This window comes from Acipenser ruthenus, chromosome 1, assembly GCF_902713425.1.
Source record: "Acipenser ruthenus chromosome 1, fAciRut3.2 maternal haplotype, whole genome shotgun sequence".
NCBI classification, from domain to species: domain Eukaryota; kingdom Metazoa; phylum Chordata; class Actinopteri; order Acipenseriformes; family Acipenseridae; genus Acipenser; species Acipenser ruthenus.
The window spans coordinates 17170461-17186604 of NC_081189.1; the positions used below are offsets into that span (position 1 = coordinate 17170461).

The 16144-nt window shown below is 37.4% G+C and overlaps 1 protein-coding gene across 8 annotated transcripts in view; it reads left to right on the plus strand.

Annotated features, from left to right (window-relative positions):
- The window catches only part of LOC117425413 (cAMP-specific 3',5'-cyclic phosphodiesterase 4D-like), a 354582-nt gene that overhangs the window by 171262 nt on the left and 167176 nt on the right, over positions 1-16144 (plus strand). The window lies entirely within an intron of this gene.

Here is a 16144-nt window from a genome sequence, read left to right on the forward strand (position 1 = left end):
CAGAGCCCAGAGGGGAGGAGCTGCCGCTGCCAGAGCCCAGAGGGGAGGAGCTGCCGCTGCCAGAGCCCAGAGGGGAGGAGCTGCTGCTGCCAGAGCCCAGAGGGGAGGAGCTGCCAGAGCCCAGAGGGGAGGAGCTGCCGCTGCCAGAGCCCAGAGGGGAGGAGCTGCCGCTGCCAGAGCCCAGAGGGGAGGAGCCACCGCTTCCGGAGCCCAGGGGGGAGGTGAAAAGTATACCTCCACCACAGCCCCGACCACCGCCCCTACGGTCCAGTCCGGCACCGCTGCGTCCAGTCCCTCACCCCTTGCTCCAGGACACCCGGCCGGTCTTCCCGGACCTTCCTGCGCTGGACCTAGAGCCCAGGAGTTTGCAGCACTGGCCACAGCTTTTCCCCTGGTTCCCTGCTCCGCTCTTCCCGAGCACCCAGACGTCGCTGGGCTGCTGCCAGACGTCGCTGTCGCTCCCCCTGTTCGCTGCTTCGCTTCCCCTGGGTGATCGGACATCACTGCGCCGGTTCCCAGGGGAAGATCTCTGCCCACTGCTGAATCCTCCAGTGCCACGGTCTACGCTCCGGTCGCCCCTGTTGAACCGTTGGGTCCCCTTGTCGCCGGTGCGCGGTCCTTACCTGGCTGAGCCGGGACGTGGACCGATCCACCCTCAAGCCTGCCCGTGGAAGAGGGCAAGAAAGGACATTTATGGACTTGAGGGTGGGTGGTTATGTTTTAGGGGAGGAGGTGGCCTGTGTCTTGTAAAGACAAGGGGGGGGATGTGTAAAATAGCGGGTTATGAGAAACAGCAGGGAGGGGGTTAAAACCTCCCTGCTATAGAAATGCACTGGTTTTATTTTGTGTTGCTTTATTGTTTTGTTTAATTTTTTAATTGTTTTATTATTAATCATCATCCGCACCTGGGCGTTATTGGAAATTAGGCCCAGGTGCGGGGTTTAAAAGGAGAACAGGCAGTCTGCTCGAGGCTGCTGAATGGAAGGAGGCAGAAAGGAGTGCTCTGCTTCCCGGCAGTCCCGAGAGAAAGGTACAGTGCAAACCTGTGTGCTTAAGTTTTGTGGTACAGGGAAACGGCTTAGCCGTCCTGTGATAGTTAGGTTCCTGCGTGTGTAGTTAGTGCTCAGAAAGAGCTAGGTGTTTATTTTGTGTATTTTGTTTTACGTTTGTGTTTATTAAAAAAATAGCGCGTGAGTGCTTGGAAAAACTCAATTTCTGTCTCTGGGTCAAGTTCTTAAAGGGGCAACGAACCCGAGTGAGGGTGATTGTTTTACAATATATATATATATATATATAGTGATAAGGCAGGGAGGGGGATAGAATCCTCCCTGCCAGAAACGTGTATTTGTTTAGTTATTTGTATTGTTAGTATTGTTTAATTATATTTGTTAATTGTTTTATTATTAATTATCCCCTGCACCTGGCGATCATTGTAAATTAGAGCCAGGTGCAGGGTATTTAAAGAAAGCAGCCAGTCTCTTCGGGGCTGTTGTGTGGATAAGCCTGACTCTGTGTGTGTGTGTGTGTGTGTGTGTGTGTGTGTGTGTGTGTACACACGTATACAGCCGTAGTGAAAAGAAAGGTAGTGTAAAACCTTTTGGTTTGTAAAAAGCTGTGTGATTTTGTTTGTTTGTTTTGTTTAACAGGTAAACAGCTTAGCTGTCCTGTTTTATAGCTTAGGTTCCTGTTGTTTTCGTTTTTTTTGGTTAATTAAAAATAGCTCGTCAGCGCTTTCAAGTTCAGTGTCTGGGTCTGCTTTTAAAGGGGCAACTAACCGCACAGAGGGAGCTCCGGTTCTATATATATATATATATATATATATATATATATATATATATATATATATATATATATATATATATATATATATATACACACTGTATATATATGATATTGACTCTACTCAGAGCACAAATCTAGGCAGGGAACTTCATATCAAAACAGGTTGATTGGACAGAAACAAAAGTGGTAATCAGGCAAAAACCATTCTGCAATCAATGTGCATCTTAATGCCTGGGTTAGACATTGCTGTGACATCCATTTGAACATTCTCTATTAACAGGACATTTCATTGTATTGGGATTGTTCCAAAATATAATGGGCTACTCACTTTTTTTTTTTTTTTTTTTTTTTTTTTACCTGATCTAGTTAATTGTCAGTGGTTTGCCCCTGTAGTATTTCATCAGTGTGCAACCATAGGCTTACAAAGCCTTGAAATAGAAAAAAAATAGGTCTTGACATCAGAGTTGTTTTAATTGTTTAAATCAGTTTAACTTATTATCCATATATAATTATGATGACAAACTAACCTTTAGGTGTATAATCCAAATTATTAGGTATGCTATCAGAATAGCTGTACGATTCCATTCACATTGTATTCACATGCTGAGCAACACGACTGAGAACTGCACTGTGCTCATGGTGAAATGAATAAAGCTGTCCGTTTCAGTCCAGGTGATGTTGGAAGAACAACAAATTCAACAAATTTACACATGCTTAGATTGTATTACTGTGGATGGCTCTTAAACCCTAATAACATTAACTAAATGAAATGGGCACCTTCAACTTTGCTGAGAGTAAAATGGAATCCAATGTCTGTGAGAGCTGTGGTTTATCATGTAGATTGTTTTTTTTATCTTGCAAGATCAATGTAAATTATTCAGGTAACAACAGGGAACAACTTCAGCTGCAATAACTCACTGGGGTCTATTTTAATAATAATAAAAAAGGTTTTTTTTATGCAAACCTCCTTTTAGGTTTTTTTTTTTACTGCAAGTAGTAATATTAATCATATTAAGATTGCATGGCCTGAATTATCATTTTTATGCAGATGACACCCAAATTTATGTGCATACTAAATCTGATGTTGATGTTGCTGCCTCTGTGCTTGCTGATTGCATTTCTGATATTAAGAATTGGATGTCACAAAACTTTCTGCATCTTAACTGTAACAAGACAGAGGTTATGTTGCTAGGCACTGCCCACCAGTTACGTAAAACCAATGCTGTAAACTGGTCAGTTGATGGTACTATGCTTGAGTTTAGATCCAAAATGAGAAATCTGGGAGTTATTTTTCATCCTGGATTAACTTTTGAACCTCATGTGCAGAATACTGTTAAGGCATCATTTTTACACCTTAGAAACATCGCTAAGCTGTGATCTATGCTTTCTGCTTCTGTAGCTGAAAAGCTGGTTTATGCATTTGTTTTTTCAAGGATTGATTATTGTAACGGTCTGCTTGCAGGTGTCTCCAAAAGCACGCTGTCCAATTTACAACATGTTCATAACTCAGCAGCTCGTATCCTGATAAGGTCACGTGTGAGGGATCATATCACTCCTGTTCTGGAGTCCCTGCACTGGTTGCCTGTCAGGTTTCGTGTTGATTTTAAAATTTTACTTCTTACTTTTAAGGCTTTACATGGTTTGGCTCCACGGTATTTATCTGATCTCTTATCAGTCTACACCCCTTCACGCAACCTTCGCTCAACTGGTCTTGGATTGTTATGTGTTCCCTCTGTCACCTGCGTTCTATGGGTGACAGGGCCTTTTGTTGTTTTGCCCTAAAACTTTGGAACACCATTCCTAAAGAGATCAGGGATTCTGCCACTCCTAATGCCTTTAAATCTGGCTTAAAGACCTACTTTTATAGAAAGGCATTTTTATGACTTTTTATTTTCCATTTTGTTTGTTTGTAAAGCGTTTTGAGATGTTGCTTTTAAAGGCGCTATATAAAATAAAGTTTGTTATATTTATTATGAATAAGTGGGTCTTTAAATCACTCCGGGATTAATAAAGAGCAAAGCTCTTCATTGTTTTACCACTGTTTAGACCACTAAAATAGACCCCACTGTATTCATGTTTTGATGCAGCTGGGGTTTGGAAAAGCAGCAATGTTACATGTATTTGTCATCAGTTGAGAGGAAATTGTTATGCAGTAATTGTTATGCAGTTCTCTCACTCTCTTTTCGTTAAGTATATGGAAAACCACAAAGTGGTATCTAGTTCAAAATGTTAACATTATTCAGCAGGTTTCATTCGACTTTATAAAGCAAAATTAGTTAATTCTATAAGGTGATGCAAAGCCTATGGCTGCAGCTATATATATATATATATTGTAAAACAATCACCCTCACTCGGGTTCGTTGCCCCTTTAAGAACTTGACCCAGAGACAGAAATTGAGTTTTTCCAAGCGCTCACGCGCTATTTTTTTAATAAACACAAACGTAAAACAAAATACACAAAATAAACACCTAGCTCTTTCTGAGCACTAACTACACACGCAGGAACCTAACTATCACAGGACGGCTAAGCCGTTTCCCTGTACCACAAAACTTAAGCACACAGGTTTGCACTGTACCTTTCTCTCGGGACTGCCGGGAAGCAGAGCACTCCTTTCTGCCTCCTTCCATTCAGCAGCCTCGAGCAGACTGCCTGTTCTCCTTTTAAACCCCGCACCTGGGCCTAATTTCCAATAACGCCCAGGTGCGGATGATGATTAATAATAAAACAATTAAACAATTAAACAAAACAATAAAGCAACACAAAATAAAACCAGTGCATTTCTATAGCAGGGAGGTTTTAACCCCCTCCCTGCTGTTTCTCATAACCCGCTATTTTACAATATATATATATATATATATATATATATATATATATATATATATATATATATATATATATATATATATATATATGTGTGTGTGTGTGTATATATATATACACAGTATATATAATGTAAGTAGTAGCCATGAAAAGTATGAAAGATTTAATGCTTCAGATTGAAAACAACTGACGTCTGGTTTATCTCCTTCAGAGGAGTTCTGTTTCAAAGTCCAGCGTTGTTTCTGCCAGAGGTTGTAAACGTATTAACTGCTGTTGAATTTGCTCTTCAGAGAACACATCTAAAACTTTATTTTAAACCATATCTGTACTTTGAAGCTCTTGTCATTTTGGGTGTGGTACTGTATGTGTGGTTGTAAAGTTCATTGCTTATTGACGTCACTTCTCATCTTGAAACATCATCAGAGCAAGATCTTATAGTGTGTGAATGGGTGTGTGCATGATCCTCTCATCAAGATGAATCACAACTACTCAATTTCCTCCTTTGACCTACACTTCTGAGGTCATTTCATTTGGAAGTTAATGTGGAAGATTAATTGTGTAAATCATATCGTATTTGATGACTGGGTGCACGGGTGCACGGATGTGCACGGACTCACTGGTGACTACACATGTTGTATGAAGTGAACCCACCCACTGTACCAGTGAAGCAGTGTGTGCTGGAAACATGGGTCAGGTAAGGGCGCAGTGAAATTTCGGAATTGTCAGCTCTTACCATCAAGTAAAACTTAATTCTCTGTGTTTTAATTAACTACAGGCTGACAACTCAATGAACCAGAATACCCAATTTTTAAGGAAGTTCACCATGAATAAGAATAATAATAATAATAATAATAATAATAATAATAATAATAATAATAACAAGTTTATGTCTACTATAAAGGATTGTGCCTGTATTCATCTGTAAAGTTCAGGTCAGTGTCACTTTTCTCTGTCTTCAAATTTCTAATTATATTTGAGCTCCACTGGTCTCAAATAAGCACCCTATACACAAAACATACTGAGGTCATAATCAGGCAGAACACATTTTAGAAACATTTATTAACCAGCTTGTTAGTAGAAAATAATACACTTTAAGTATTCACAGGATGATTTAATTGCTAAAAGGTCTTCTAAATGTTAACCAGGACAAAGAAGAAAGTCAAAGGTGACAGAGAGTGGATACATTCGTGAGTTTTAGCTAACAATGCAATATTCATGGTGCACAGTAATGAGGCATTGAAAAGTAAATCAGATACTGTGTAATGGATTTACTAGAAGAAAAAGAAAAAAACTGACATCATTAAAATGACAAATGCCTCCTTTTGAAGTTTTTGATCTGATCGGATATTATAGAAAACCACTGTAAGAAAATCAGATGCTTGTCTTATTCAATGTTTTAACTTTACATGCTGAAAATATGTGGTGGTAACAAAAGTAAAAAAATAATAATAACTTCAACTTGCCTTACTGTTCATCTCGCAAAGCACTTTTATTACTTTTCATCTGCTGAAGAAGCAGCTTACATTTTCACTTAAAATACACATAAAAATAGAAGGACGTGGGTTTCTGTTACTGACAGGGAAGAGGATATCTTTGAAGTTTGTTGCTAAATAAATATTTCATGTCTTATCACTGGCCCTCTTGTTGTCAAGCTGATTCTTTGAAATTTTAATCACTTGAGAGTACTTAGTGAGTGTCATCTAATATGGTTATTTTCCCTGGCATTATAGCCAAACAAGTATTTATCTGCAGCTCTATTTAACTAAAACTTTGATAGTAGCACATGCTGTTTTGAATTTAATATAAAATGTAATTTTATCCCAGGGCTTGATATATTTATTAAAATATGTACTAAGTTTGGTATCAACTTCATTCCTGCTAAATTATCCTTTCATTATTAGTAAGAAAATAATGCAGTTTCAATTCTGAAGACAATTATCTTGCTATTTAAAGTTAATGAAGATAATGGATTGTGCTGTTGTAGTCTTTTAGTTTAAGAATTTACGCTGTTGACATGTATAAATAAATGTTTATATTTGTTACAATATTATTCAGTTGTGTTCTGTCACATGTCACAGTGACAGAATGATGTTGAATAATTTGTTTCTCTACAGCCTGTTTTGATATGGAAAATAATTGTGCATCTGTTTTAAGACCAGTAATAATATAAAATGCTGATACCTTAATACCCGAGTAGCAGAAGTGGGCCCAATTAATGTGGCATCTGTAGAAAACTCAGTGAACTACTACAGCTACAGTAATTGTTCTGTCATGTACTTGAAGCACTGTCATTTGTAAAAAAAAAAAAAAAAAAAAATTAAGTAATTGCTTATATGCTTAGAAATTTGACTGTGAAATCACTGTTCAATACACCAGACAACACATGTACCCCATACATATATATATATATAGTAAAGTATTAGATTCAGAGCTCCAACTAACATGTGACAGTGTCACTTAAGCCATGACTAACCAAAATCCATGATGCAATCATGAATAACAGAATCTGTGGGCACAGATTCCGTGATACAGTGCTTCAGGTGGCCTAAAAAAAGTATTAATAACATGTAGTTGTTATGCAGAAAATCTATTTTAGGATGAATACAACAAATTTAATTGTTGATATTGGTGAGGCAGTAGCAATTGTGTAAATGTCCATGGGCTCCGCTTAGAAGTATTTTTTTTCTGCCTGGCGTAGTTTGATCGTTATGTTAGAAAAAGAAATAAGCCATGGTTCTTTATCCTACCAGTGATTCTAAACTATATTTTAAACTACTGTATTTAGAAGAACAAAACCACCGTTATTTGTGAGGTGTGTTTTCTTTACCATGAAGCATTGAATCTGATATATTAAAACAACTATGAATATACAGTAACATACATTTATTTTTATATACAAACTAGATGTGCCGTACACATATTGCACACTGCAAAAAATGGGAAAGCCATGATTCATCGACCAAATTGTATTGACAGCATTATTGAAATGATGTTCTGCTGTACATGGTCTTTTGAGTAGATTGGTACCACCAACTTAATGGGAGCAACAAAAAACTGTGCATCTTTTTTTAGATCCACACACTCCCCAGCTGTTAATATCCTAAACACAGTTCACTGCATGCCTCAAGGTGTTTATCTCTTGCCTTTCTTGTAGTTTTCTCAATCTTTAGAGGAGCTCACCTTGGCTCATGTGTGCTGCTGTATAAATAACAAGGACTGTTTCGTAAGCATGTGCTGTATGTTCTGGTTTCATAAGTAGCTCTTGCTGTAAATACAGCTTTCAATCATTGGGTTCAAAGAGGCACCACCATCTTATTTTTTTATGAGGGGAAATTGTTACGGACGAGGCTTAGTCAGTCAGCAGCGTGTGGGAGTACCCAGTGGAAACCAGGCAATTAATTTATTACAGTAAGGAATTGGAGAAGCTCCAAACTCCGTCCACACACACCAGCTATCTGATGATTACCAGTTGCAGTGAACCATGAGACTGACGTCAAAGAATAGCTTAGCCTGCAAAGACTACATTTGTAGCTGGTTTTTTTTTTTATGTTTTTGCAGTTGTAACCAGCAGTCTTTCCTCACTGTAAATCTGAATGCATCGAACTGTAGAAACATTTTATTCCAGGGATTATACTTTCAAACACCACTGCTTGTTTATCCAGTGCTTTCTGATCCAAAGAACAAAACACACATTTAGAAAACTCGAAGTGACATAACACGTCGAGAACCTGTATTTTTAAATAAGGGTTCTGATTTTTAGGTTTTATCTTTTATTGGGATAAAAAATAATCTGTGTGAAACTACCGGATTCTGCCGAGTCAACGCCCAGGGGGTGTTAAGTTGTCGTTAAGGCCAACGTATGGGGGGGTGGGGGCGTTGACAGGGGCGTTGATTCAGGGTGAAATTAACAGGTATTTTTAACATTAGGTAGACAGATTATGTTTTCAATTAGGCATGCTTAAATTTAAATGTTCAATACAAAAAAATGCCTTTGCAGTGTCTAAAAATACAAAAATGTAGCTCAACAACAGGAAAGTGTAATCAACGCCACATCTTCGTCATCTGAAACTTCATCATTGATGATGCAAGCAGTTGTCTGAATCATTAATGCATAGAGCAACTACTTCTAGGCAGTTTATTCTATTCACGTGAGCCGCGATATTTCCTCTCAGGCATTATTTGCGCATGGTTATTAAAAAACGGAAATTAATTGTGAATTTTTTTATTTGAATTTTTTTACAAAAAGTACTATCCTCATTTGTTAAAAAAAAATACAGCTGTATATATAGTATAACTACAGTTCCTTGCTGCTGTTTTCTTTGTGTGTGCTGCACATTTTGTTTTGCTTTTTAAGCTTCAGCTTGTCACTGCCTCTGTACCCAGTATGTCATATACTGTACATTCCAGTAAACATGTATCCTCTCTGCTGTTGCTTGGTGGAGGTGGCGATGATGCTGGTCAAACCTCTGAGCATGTGCACAAGTCCCGCACTGAGAGCCCTTTGGGAGGCTTCTGTAACACCCCCCAAAGCATTACGGTGGAGTTCTGGCAATAAACAAACTCTGTTACTGGGTAACCTAGTCGGCCTCTCTGTTTGTGCGTCAGACATCAGTGATTCCAAATTAATATGGTTGTCAGTGATGCGGAATGGCTCACAAGGTTTCACAACAGTCACAGTTTTTCTTCATTTGAAATAATGCACATGCTTAAATACTCAAACCTCACATGGGTTGTTTTGATATTGCAGTACCGACTTTTTTTAGTTTTTGTTATAAATTTCAGTCTGCATGTCAGATAGATTTGTCACGGTCTCTTTAGACCATTCAGTCGAGCGTTTTAAGAGATGCTGCTTTACCACTTTTTAAAATGGAGGGTTTTTTAAATGTCAGCATATAGTGTGGACTCATGTCATCCTGTGCTTGAAATTGTTATTAAATAGCAAATAGTTAAATAGTACACTGGAGGCTGAGAATTCAGTCCTAACTCACTAAGTTACATACAGTAGTAATACCATTATTTATTTCTTAATTTTTTTATTTCTGCAGGAAACCATAAGGTTACCTGCAGCACATCCATTTTCACTGATAACAGAGCCTAAGAACAATCCTCAGGTCACTCTAATTACATCAAATTACATCAAAACTAAATCATTTTACTTTTTTTTTTTTTAAAGGAAATCTGTTTAATGGAAGAAGAAGAAGTGTACTTTAGTTGACTGTAATTTTTCTTGGAGGTCTGGCTCTGCCTAGGGTGCACCTGTCGAGACAGAGAGGAACTCCCCCAGGCCAAATGCACAAGTGCAATTCATAGTCAGACCCTAACAGTCATTACTCCAGCCAAATGAATGGACTGCTTATGATTTTTCATCTCTAAGGCTTTTAAGCTTTTTTGTTTCTTGTTATAGGATTAGGTAAATACAAATTAAAGTGTTTTTGCTGCCAAAAAAATTATTTATTTCTCTGTTAATTCTTGACACATGACAATACAAATAAAAACAACAAGGCCTCTACCACAGCAGCTACCATAGAAGTGTGATGTAAGAGCAATGTACAGTAAACCGAGTTTCTCTGCGTAAATGCATTTTTATAATTGCAGAAGGAAAGCACATATATTCAAATTAGTTCAATGAAGATAAATCAACATGTACTCCTGCTATGTAGGTGAAGTATATGGAGTTTTCTAATCTGCACTGCACTGATACATTTTTGTATGTATAGTAGTGTCTTCATTTGTTTTTAGACCTGGAACTTTTCATGTCACATGAAATCATGTGAACTGAGGCTCCAGGACTTAATGTGCACCTGTAGCATTCCTTAAAAGGGGCATTCTACTCATGTGATTAGAATGCTGTTAAATAAGTTACACGATCATGGATTGGAGCCTCTGGTAGTGTGTTTTACCAACAATTGTAAAAGACTTTGAAAGCACTGTGGAAGGAAATCATCAGAGAAGCCTGGGTGAAGCTAATGATACATTTACCTAACCTCTGGGATTCATAGTCAGAAAACTCGCTTTGACCAAGACCCTGAGAAATGTGCTTGCTGAAGTATTGACGTAATGGAGCACGGTGTGCTTGATGAATCAGACAGAGAAACATTTTCCTTAGATTAATAGATGCATATATGGTGAGGAATGGTTGTATGGGCTGTGAGCGCCCAGTAATAATTTTAGAATGTAATTTGTCAACTTGTACTATGCAGAGAATGCAAAAGTATTGTTTTATAGGTATTGATAGAGGTTTGTTTTTGGAAATATATGGACCCTGTTTAAAGGAAAATATGAAATTGTAATTTTTTTAAATGAGAAAGTAATAACATCTGGATTGTATTACAGTACCTTGTTGTTTGGTTCAAATAATTAGGAGTGAATTAAAATTGAAAATAAATGTATGCCTACCCCAACCCCCTCCATATCCATGGACATTAAGCACCTCTCCAGCATTGATCATAAGCTGACAGTGGATTGGATTTGTCCTTAGCTGTCTGCTGGATAGAAAAAATACATTCCGACAGCACCAGACATTTAACCCTCCAGTGCTGTGAGCAATGCTTGCATTGGATAAAGGATATCCAATGCTGTCACTGGGCGGCTGCTTTGGCTCAGTGCTGACGTTTGATGATACATTGTCTCTAGTCAGCATCTGTTATCCATGATTACTGGTGAATGAGTCTTTACAGAGTCTTTAAAGGCTTTACAGATTATCTGTTAGTTTGTTTTTTAACTATTCTACATTACTAAATTGATAATTAATTAACTAATAGTAATCAGTGTTGAAGATTAAACATTTCTACATCATCCATCCTTCTCAACGGGAATGTCATTCATGAGATTCTGATTTTTTTTTTTTTTGGTGAGAATCGATCCCACTGCATGCCACCTGATTTGAAATCATTGGAATCAATCAATCAGTTTGTATTACTAGGTTAGTGTCAATTAGTTCTTTCAAAATTTGGGGAAGTTAATGGATAATGTTGTTTTTGTTAGTAATAATGATAATGATGATAATAATAATGATAGTAATGGTCCATAACTATGCAAGCAATTATATTTATTAGTATTGCTGTACATCAACCAGTATTGGCAGCTACATTTCCAACACTGTCTTTGGATGCAAAAAAAAAAAAACTAAAAAAAACATTTGTAAGAATTTTATCCAGACTGACACTGAATTATTTTAATAAACACTGTATAAGGTAAGCATTGGATAGCTAAATGTCTTTGCTGTCTTTGGACATATTTTATTAAGAATATTTTAGATTTCTCCTTTCCAAAGCAGGCATAAATGAAAAGCAAATTTGCAAAACACAGGTTCACACACATCAAGTGACCTGAAATCCTGACTGCGTTCTCCCTTATCAGTGTCTCTTAATGTAGCAACCAATAATGACAGCATTTGACAACCTTCAGATCACCCTGCAAGTACAGTATAGCTTCTGACAGCTTCTCATAGTAGACAGCAACAACTGACCTTTGCAAAAAGCCTTTTGCAGTTATGTAACTGTGTAAACAACTGTTATTTTTAAAGAACAGTGGGGACAGCAGTGGAGGTGGGGGGAGAGGCAGCTTTTAGTTGTTTCTAAGTTAAAATTCAGCTAATAAAGAATCCTAAACAGAAGCAGCAAAATAAAACAGATTTTCAGCCTAATATAAAAATGTACACAACTGCAGCCATTTTCAGCTGTACAATTATTATTATTCTAATACATATAGCACATGAAAAATAAATGTTAGTTTACAAAAACCAAAAGCCACTGCCTAGACAATAAAAACACGATAGCAACATACTGTAAGAAACATCCATGTAAAGATACGTAGAATCACTAACTTTGTTGCAGTCTTGGGTTTTATCATTTCAACCAGAAAAATAGCTTATCTATTAAAAGTAGACAGTATTAACTTTGTATTTATTTATTTTGATACATGTGTATTTTACTTAATCAGTATCTTCCAGCCATTCATTGTATTGCTTTCTCTTGAAACAAGCAAAAACAAGTCTTCCATCTTTTCTACTGCATCTAAGTTTTGGACTAACTGATGACATCATGTGCAGCATTGGAAACCGATGGTCCATGATAGAAAGGGGTCATAGGAGGGCATACTGGGGAATCCAATAATGAGGTTAAATAGTATAGGGCACTGTGGACCATAGTGTCAAAACATTTCCTCCGTTCTTTAATGATCTCCTTATAAAGTGAAAAACGACGATTTTTTTTCTCCATAACCTGGGTGGGAGCTCCAGAACCAATGCAGTGTTTCATGTGGAATACACAGAAAACACAAACAAATGCACACACCCTGCACTCCACTGACTGTATTATTATTATTATTATTATTATTATTATTATTATTATTATTATTATTATTATTTATTTCTTAGCAGACGCCCTTATCCAGGGCGACTTACAATCGTAAGCAAATACATTTCAAGTATCACAGTACAAGTAATAATACAATTAAGAGCAAGATAAATGCAATGACTTTGGTTCAAGCAAGTACATGTGTGACAAAATACGATTCAATAATACAGCAGATAACAGTGTCAGTGATAGTTACATCAGGATATGATTAAATACAAAATACTACAGATTAAACACTTGGCAGATTACAGTACTCTGAAGTACAGAATTAAATGCAGTAAAATAGGGGGCAGATAGAGCAAGTAAAGTGCATTTAAGGAAGGGTGATAAGTGTCCCAGGGGAAAAACAGAGGAGTTCTACAGGTGCTGTCTGAAGAGGTGAGTCTTGAGGAGGCGCCGGAATGTGGTCAGGGACTGGGCTCATCCTGCATATTGTGCAGCTGTGCATTTAACCGGTAAGCCACTCAGAGACACCCTTGGTTTTAAAGAAATCACTGATTGGAGGTATTGGAAGGTTCATGGAAAAATCTTTCGTATTGCCCTTGCCTACTGTGTTTGTTTTATGTCCTGTGGTCCGTCTATCTTGATGATCAGATGTTCTTCAGCTGCATGTTCAAGGTGCTTCTGCAGGCATAACAGGAGTTATATTTCAAGACGCTGTGCCACACAGTGCCAGTGGTAACTAAAGATGCTGTCTACCAATGTGCTATCTTGTTACAGTACTTGCTCATTCACAAGGTCCACAGAAAGTAAGCCTAGTGAAAGAATATCTCTCGAAGAACAATATTGTTTGAATGAGGTTTGTCAACTTTTACATTACAGGGGCACTGGATCTGGCAGTAATGCACAGACTGCAAATGTTATTTTTATGTTAATTGATTGATATTTTTTTCTGTATAAGAAACAAGCTGTGGTATTGATCACTTGTTTTGAAACTCCAGCTTTCTTAGATAAATTACTATATTTTATATGTTTTTTGACAAATTGAATCTGCTTTGCATTCATCAGATCTGACAGATATTATCTACTGTTACAGTAAAATGTAATAAAAACAAAAAACGCTATTAATGGAATCAGGAATATATAGATTTTGAAAACCCTTTCCCAATACACACCTCTTGTATAATGCACATCTAGTGTATAATCTGCACCTTTTGTACTGCCCTACCAAAAACACTAGAAGCCCCAGATAGTACTCACTTCTACTATAACAGAAAACCCATATGCAGAAGTTCTTCTGAATTGTGGTGTCCCATTACGTGTTAGATGGCAGTGTATTGTACATTGTACTAGTGAAGAAGTGTGTTGTACAGCACTTGTCATACATCTGCACAACACAATTCTCAATGTCATAACTGGCTAGGCAGAGAATCAAGCCGTTCTCAGTGAAGCTTGTCAGTGAATGGTTGTGTGAGCTAGGTGCGTGGGTGACTGCAGTTGTAGGTGATCATGCAGCATCATACAATATAACAGCATGTTTTTTTTTTTTGTTTTTTTTTTTATGTTTCGTACAGACCAGGAAGTACTGGTTTAAAAACATCTACTTGACTGTTTCTTGAAGTTTGACCTTAGCCCTTGTTTTGACAGCTGTGATTTCCTGTGACATACTGCATCTCGAAGCTGAGATAAGTTTGTTTGTCAATATAGAATGATGTGTTGGTGTACGTCGGTTGAGTTTGCTACTGCAAGCAACCATTTTGGAATGCCTTTATATGTACTGTGTGTTCATTTATGTATTACGTTTCCTGTAATACAAATGAATATTGAAACACAAATACTTAGCAGTTGGTTGAAACCACTACTAATATAACACACCCATCAGCATTGAAAAAAAAAAAAAAAAAAAAAGAAAGCAATAAAATCCTCTGCTGAATTTTTTTTTTTTTTGAAGGCTGACATTAACAGGGCTGGAGCAGGTCTCGGACGGTCGCAATGTTAATAAATCCCGCGTGGATTGAGTTTGTCCCTTCTAGCTGCTATTAAGCGTGGTCATTTTTTTTCTGTTTCTGTCATATCTCCCTGGAGTGTTTTAGTTATTTTTTCCTCTGTCTTGTCTACCCACCCCACCTCGCCTCAAATAAGTGACATCTATTTTGTCACTTAACACCAGGGCTGCCTTACAGTACAAATAATATAATATTAATCAAAATTAGCTGTTCAGATTTGGGGGATTTTAAGCAGATTTCTATATTCTGAATGGATTTTTTATAGTGTTTCACCCATTCCTAAAAAAACTCAAAACCTAAAAATGTTGTCAAAAAGGATTATTAACCTGACCTGTGATGTTTTATTTGTTTAAAGAATGACTGTGACAGGGGACTCGCTACACGGGATGGAAGGAGCTGACTGATCGAAATGACTGATTGAATGACTTGGATGTGTGTTCGCTGCTTGATTGTCAGGAGACAGATAAGAAGGATGAGATTGACATGCAGTCGTGCGGGATCTCCATCCAACAGAACCCAGGCTCTTTTGGTTGCTCACCCTGGATATACACTCAGCCGTGAGGCCTTTAGCTTGTAACAAAGCACAGAACCAACAGAGAACTAAGACACTAGCTTTTCAGCCTCTTTTTCAAGGCAGGCGACCAATTAGGCAGGCAGGGAGGTCTAACCTCCCAGCCCTGCCATCCAGCACACACTTTGTTTTTACAAAAGTTACACCTTTTTTTACAAACCCAACCAACATATATTTTATATTATTTTACAGGGGCAGGCCTCAGCCCTGCCACAATGATACAATAGAATCTTAATTTACCCAATTCACCCTTCTGTATGAGCATTCAGAAATAAAGCCAGATTAAAAATTATAAACCTGAAAACAGTAAAGAAATTAAAACTAACGATAAAACAAACATACAGTACCTTTAAACAAATAAAAAACATTGTCAAAGACTCTAGTATTGCTATGCAGTTCAAAGGGATTTCAACAGGAAAAACAACAGTTATGAAAATACACGCCTGTACACAGTCTTTTCTTTTGAATACTTATTATTCATAAGGGGTGTAATTACTGTGTTTGACAGCTGTGGCGCTTGGAGTTCCCATTGACACATCTAATGTGTGAAGACCTGGAAAGGGAAAGAAACTGGCAATTACTGTTATATATTTATTTTAAAAATAATGTTACAATGTATTAAAGGAATTACTAGACACTATGCTAAATCGACTGTTTACAATTTCCT